Genomic DNA, 6,193 nt, shown 5'->3' on the forward strand with positions numbered 1-6,193 from the left:
GAAAGTCTTGAATGAATTATAGTGAAGCTGCTGAATGGCCAAAAGGGGGCATTTTATGTGGTGGGGGGGGGGATAACCTGCTCTGACAATGTAAAATGGGATGACTTAAGTGTATGGTGATAATGCTGTCTCAAATTCATATCAAAACCAACCAAAGGATTTCAGCACCACATCAGGGAGAGCTATGGAAATGGACCAATACTGCGTGCACCATTTTCTAATACCTCAATCAGCATGACTGTTCCATGCTCTTCATGACACCAGACATCTCTCTTTTTGTACCCAGGAATGGTTTCCACTAGATAGCACAGCCACAAAGTCAAAATTGGCTTTTGTAATAATTCATGAAAACAAAAATGAGCTTTTTGGTCTTTAAGGTTAGCAGTGTGGTTAACCGGGTCATTAGTTGTCTTCACCTAAGCACAGTACTTGACTTGGGAAGGAGGTCACTGGAACTGAGTAAAGGCACCTCAGATTTTATTCTGAAAGAGTTCCTGCACCTCTTATATAATATTACCTCAAAAGTATTGAGTTCCTGCACCTAAATATAAATGAGTACTGGCACTTATTTCAGGCCAAATCAAGCACTGGCCTAAACATTCATTTACAAAATGGCAAAATGTATAGCAAGGAGGGGGTGGGAAAGGGATATGGTATATAGTGACAATAATACATTTTATTGGGCAGATGCCTTTCAAGACACTCATAATGCATTTTAAGGACATCTTACATAAAATTTGGTACTATAAATTAAATCTTTCATTTAGGCCTATAATGAATTTACAGGGAAAATATAACATTTTAATAATGATCAGCTTATTTTTTATAATAATGGCCGGGTTCTGTCACTTTGCACTGATACCATGTGTAGTGAACAGTAGCTATTGCTGTGTAGGCTACTCCCTGTTAGCTAGCTAGACTCAAGGCTTGCATTTTGACTCATAAAGTGATCTCGACTAAGAAAAGGTTAGTGACCACTGTTCTAGTCTATATAGGCTATGGCCTATTATTATTATAAACTGGGTGATTTTAGCCCTGAATGCTGATTGGCTGACAGCCGTGGTATTTCAGACCGTATACCACGGGTATGACAAAGCATTTATTTGTACTGCTCTAATTAGGTTGGTAGCCAGATTATAATAGCAATAAGGCATCTCAGGGCTTCGTGGTATGTGGCCAATATACCACGGCTAAGTATCCAGGCACTCCATGTTGCGTCATGCGAAGAACAGCCCTTAGCCGTGGTACACTGCTCAAAAAAATAAAGGGAACACTTAAACAACACAATGTAACTCCAAGTCAATCACACTTCTGTGAAATCAAACTGTCCACATAGGAAGCAACACTGATTGACAAATTTCACATGCTGTTGTGCAAATGGAATAGACAACAGGTGGAAATTATAGGCAATTAGCAAGACACCCCCAATAAAGGAGTGGTTCTGCAGGTGGTGACCACAGACCACTTCTCAGTTCCTATGCTTCCTGGCTGATGTTTTGGTCACTTTTGAATGCTGGCGGTGCTTTCACTCTAGTGGTAGCATGAGACGGAGTCTACAACCCACACAAGTGGCTCAGGTAGTGCAGCTCATCCAGGATGGCACATCAATGCGAGCTGTGGCAAGAAGGTTTGCTGTGTCTGTCAGCGTAGTGTCCAGAGCATGGAGGCGCTACCAGGAGACAGGCCAGTACATCAGGAGACGTGGAGGAGGCCGTAGGAGGGCAACAACCCAGCAGCAGGACCGCTACCTCCGCCTTTGTGCAAGGAGGAGCAGGAGGAGCACTGCCAGAGCCCTGCAAAATGACCTCCAGCAGGCCACAAATGTGCATGTGTCTGCTCAAACGGTCAGAAACAGAATCCATGAGGGCCCGAAGTCCACAGGTGGGGGTTGTGCTTACAGCCCAACACCGTGCAGGACGTTTGGCATTTGCCAGAGAACACCAAGATTGGCAAATTCGCCACTGGCGCCCTGTGCTCTTCACAGATGAAAGCAGGTTCACACTGAGCACATGTGACAGACGTGACAGAGTCTGGAGATGCCGTGGAGAACGTTCTGCTGCCTGCAACATCCTCCAGCATGACCGGTTTGGCGGTGGGTCAGTCATGGTGTAGGGTGGCACAGCCCTCCATGTGCTTGTCAGAGGTAGCCTGACTGCCATTAGGTACCGAGATGAGATCCTCAGACCCCTTGTGAGACCATATGCTGGTGCGGTTGGCCCTGGGTTCCTCCTAATGCAAGACAATGCTAGACCTCATGTGGCTGGAGTGTGTCAGCAGTTCCTGCAAGAGGAAGGCATTGATGCTATGGACTGGCCCGCCCGTTCCCCAGACCTGAATCCAATTGAGCACATCTGGGACATCATGTCTCGCTCCATCCACCAACGCCACGTTGCACCACAGACTGTCCAGGAGTTGGCGGATGCTTTAGTCCAGGTCTGGGAGGAGATCCCTCAGGAGACCATCCGCCACCTCATCAGGAGCATGCCCAGGCGTTGTAGGGAGGTCATACAGGCACGTGGAGGCCACACACACTACTGAGCCTCATTTTGACTTGTTTTAAGGACATTACATCAAAGTTGGATCAGCCTGTAGTGTGGTTTTCCACTTTAATTTTGAGTGTGACTCCAAATCCAGACCTCCATGGGTTGATAAATTGGATTTCCATTGATTATTTTTTTGTGATTTTGTTGTCAGCACATTCAACTATGTAAAGAAAAAAGTATTTAATAAGATTATTTCATTCATTCAGATCTAGGATGTGTTATTTTAGTGTTCCCTTTATTTTTTTGAGCAGTGTATATTGGCCATATACCACAACCCCTCGTACCTTATTGTGTGTATTAGCATACTGTTAGGCTATTCTCTAAATTTCCTTTTAGGGTGTTTTAATATGCAGCGTGTAACCTAATACAAAGCTGATTGTTCGCCGTGCCAGTGATTATCACTAGAAAAGCCTGGCCTCGTTGGACTCACCTTTTGGGCCAATGATGTGTCTTTTGAAAGTCAACATGCTAGCAGTCTAATAAACAGTGCATTCAGAATGTATTCAGACCACTTTCATTTTTCCACATTTTGTTTCGTTACAGCCTTTTTCTAAAATGTATAAAATATTTTTTCCCCTCATCAACTTACACACAATACTCCATAATGACAAAGCAAAAACAGGTTTTTAGAAATTTTTGCAAACTTATCAAATAAAAAACAGAAATATTACATTTACATAAGTATTCCCAACCCTTTGCTTAGTACTTTGTTGAAGAACCTTTGGCAGCAATTACAGCCTCGAGTCTTCTTGGGTATGACGCTACAAGCTTGGCACACCTGTATTTAGGGAGTTTCTCCCATTCCTCTCTGCAGATCCTCTCAAGCTCTGTCAGGTTGGATGGGGAGCATCGCTATTTTCAGGTCTCTCCAGAGATGTTCAATCGGGTTCAAGTCCGGGCTCTGGCTGGGCAACTCAAGGGCATTCAGAGACTTGTCCCGAAGCCACTCTTGCGTTGTCTTGGCTGTATGCTTAGGGTCGTTGTCCTGTTGGAAGGTAAACCTTCACAACAGTCTGAGGTTCTGAGCGCTCTGGAGCAGGACATCATCAAGGATCTCTCTACTTTTCTCCGTTCATCTTTCCCTTGATCTTGACTAGTCTCCCAGTCCCTGCCACAGAGAAACATCCCCCCAGCATGATGCTGCCACCACCATGCTTCACCGTAGGGATGGTGCCAGGTTTCCACCAGACGTGACGCTTGGCATTCAGGTCAAAGATTTCAATATTGGTTTCATCAGACCAGAGAATCAATTTTTTCATAAATGTTTTCTTTTGGTGCCTTTTGGCAAACTCCAAGTGGGCTGTCATGTGCCTTTTACTGAGGAGTGGCTTCCGTCTGGCCACTGTACCATAAAGGCCTGATTGGTGGAGTGCTGCAGAGATGGTTGTCCTTCTGGAAGGTTCTCTCATCTCCATAGAGGAATTCTGGAGCTCTGTCAGAGTGACCGTCGGGTTCTTGGTCACCTCCCTGCCCAAGGCCCTTCTCCCTCGATTGCTCAGTTTGGCCGTGCGGACAGCTCTAGGAAGAGTCTTGGTGGTTCCAAACTTCTTCCATTTAAGAATGATGGAGGCCACTGTGTTCTTGGGGATCTTCAATGCTGCAGAATCTTTTTGGTACCCTTTCCCAGATCTGTGCCTCGACACAATCCTGTCTCAGAGCTCTACGGACAATTCCTTCAACCTCATAGATTGGTTTTGCTCTGACATGCACTGTCAACTGTGGGACCTTAAATAGACAGGTGTGTGCCTTTCCAAATCCTGTCCAATCAATTGAATTTACTACAAGTGGACTCCAATCAAGTTGTAGAAACATTTCAAGGATGATCAATGGAAATATGATCAATATATTTGCAAAAATGTCTAAAAACCTGTTTTTGCTTTGTCAGTATGGGGTATTGTGTGTAGATTGATGTCATTTTTTTTATAATCCATTTTAGAATAGGTTGTAACATAACAAAATGTGGATAAAGTCAAGGGGTCTGAATACTTTCTGAATGCACTGTTCATGTCATATATGCTATCGGAGGAACAATAATTTGGTTGTGGTTATGAAGGTCTTAGGTAACATTAGAATATGAAAGAAAATGTATTTCAAACAACACAATAGCATTTTCATTAGTTTATGTAACTGTAAGATATATGTACAAAAGAAAAAACACTTAAACACCACAATTTAAGTCTGAAAATCCAGGAAAAAAATACATTTGTAAAGGGAAGATCTTAAGGAATGAATTTATGAACTTAAGAATATGCATTTCAAAAGAACGGAATTGCATATTTTGAGTTTAAATATATTACTGTGCTTAGAGTGTTGCGAGTGCACCCGGGGAACACATGTAATCGCAGTAATTCTGCCCCCCAAAAAGTTATATATTTTTTTTGTTTTGAGACCAAATCTTTATTCATTTTTTCATTCTCCTGTTAAGGGAAAGGGGGGGGAAACACATGCACAATACACTAATTATTATAATTTAAAAAGTAACAATACAGAGCCAAAAAGTAACAATACATTTAGTATGTAAAGGGAGGGGTAAAAAAGTGAGCCTCCACCCCAGCATGCTACCCCATTCCCCCAACCCCACCCATCCAGCATGTCTCCCTTCAATAACCCCCTCACCCAGAAACCATGTTTTTGACCCCTTTGACCCCTTTTAGCAACTAGGGTTGTTTGTCAGTCCCGCCTCCCCTCCCCAGAAAAACCCTCTCCATACCACCTCTTCCCGGAGGGCCTAAAAGCAAAGAAACTAAAAAAAAATGAAAATGCCAAGAGTGTGCAAAGCTGTCATCAAGGAAAAGAGGGTCTACTTTGAAGAATCTAATATATATATATATATTATACTTGTTTAAAACTTTTTTGGTTACTACATGATTCCATATGTTTTGATGTCTTCACTATTATTCTACAATTTAGTAAAATAAAGAAAAACCCTTGAATGAGTAGGTGTGTACAAACTTTTGACTGGTACTGTGTATATGTTTCTTTACTTTGGGGGGGGGGGGTTGTATGTTCGGGCTCTATAGATTGCTTATGTGGTTTAGCTGAGATTATTCTTTACAGAGCCAAGAGTATTTGTCCAAGCCTCAATTGTTTCTTGACAAGCATCATTAATTCTCGCTGTCGATAATTCTAATATTAGAACTTCTAATAGTAACTGTATCCACTGGCGAATTGGGAGAGAGTGAGATAATTGCCATCTAAGAGCCAATCTTTTTTTTGCGGTAGGGCTGCCTGCCAGCATTAACCATCTCTGATTTATTGAGAAATTCAAGGAGCTATCATCGTTAAGTAGCATATTAGATGCAAAATGTTGAATATTTACATTCATGAACTTCTAAATGAATCCTGTAATTTTGTCCCTGGATGATTTTTCTTCAAGGCACTCCCACATCATGTGAAGGAATGTGCCTACCTGATTTAGGGGACACAGTGAGCAGTTGGGAGTTGGGGCCAATTTCATCGTAAAACGTTTCCTTGGTGTTAAATATAGTCTGTGAAACAAATTGAAAATATATAAATGGATGGTTCGGATTATGGAATGCCAAGGTCATATTTTTACATGTTCTAGTCCAGTTAAAGGTGCACTATGCAGAAATTGCTCTGCCATTTCCTGGTTGCTGAAATTAGAATAGTTCGCCTAATTTCACTTTATG

This window comes from Salmo salar, chromosome ssa02 (genome assembly GCF_905237065.1).
Source record: "Salmo salar chromosome ssa02, Ssal_v3.1, whole genome shotgun sequence".
Classification (NCBI taxonomy): domain Eukaryota; kingdom Metazoa; phylum Chordata; class Actinopteri; order Salmoniformes; family Salmonidae; genus Salmo; species Salmo salar.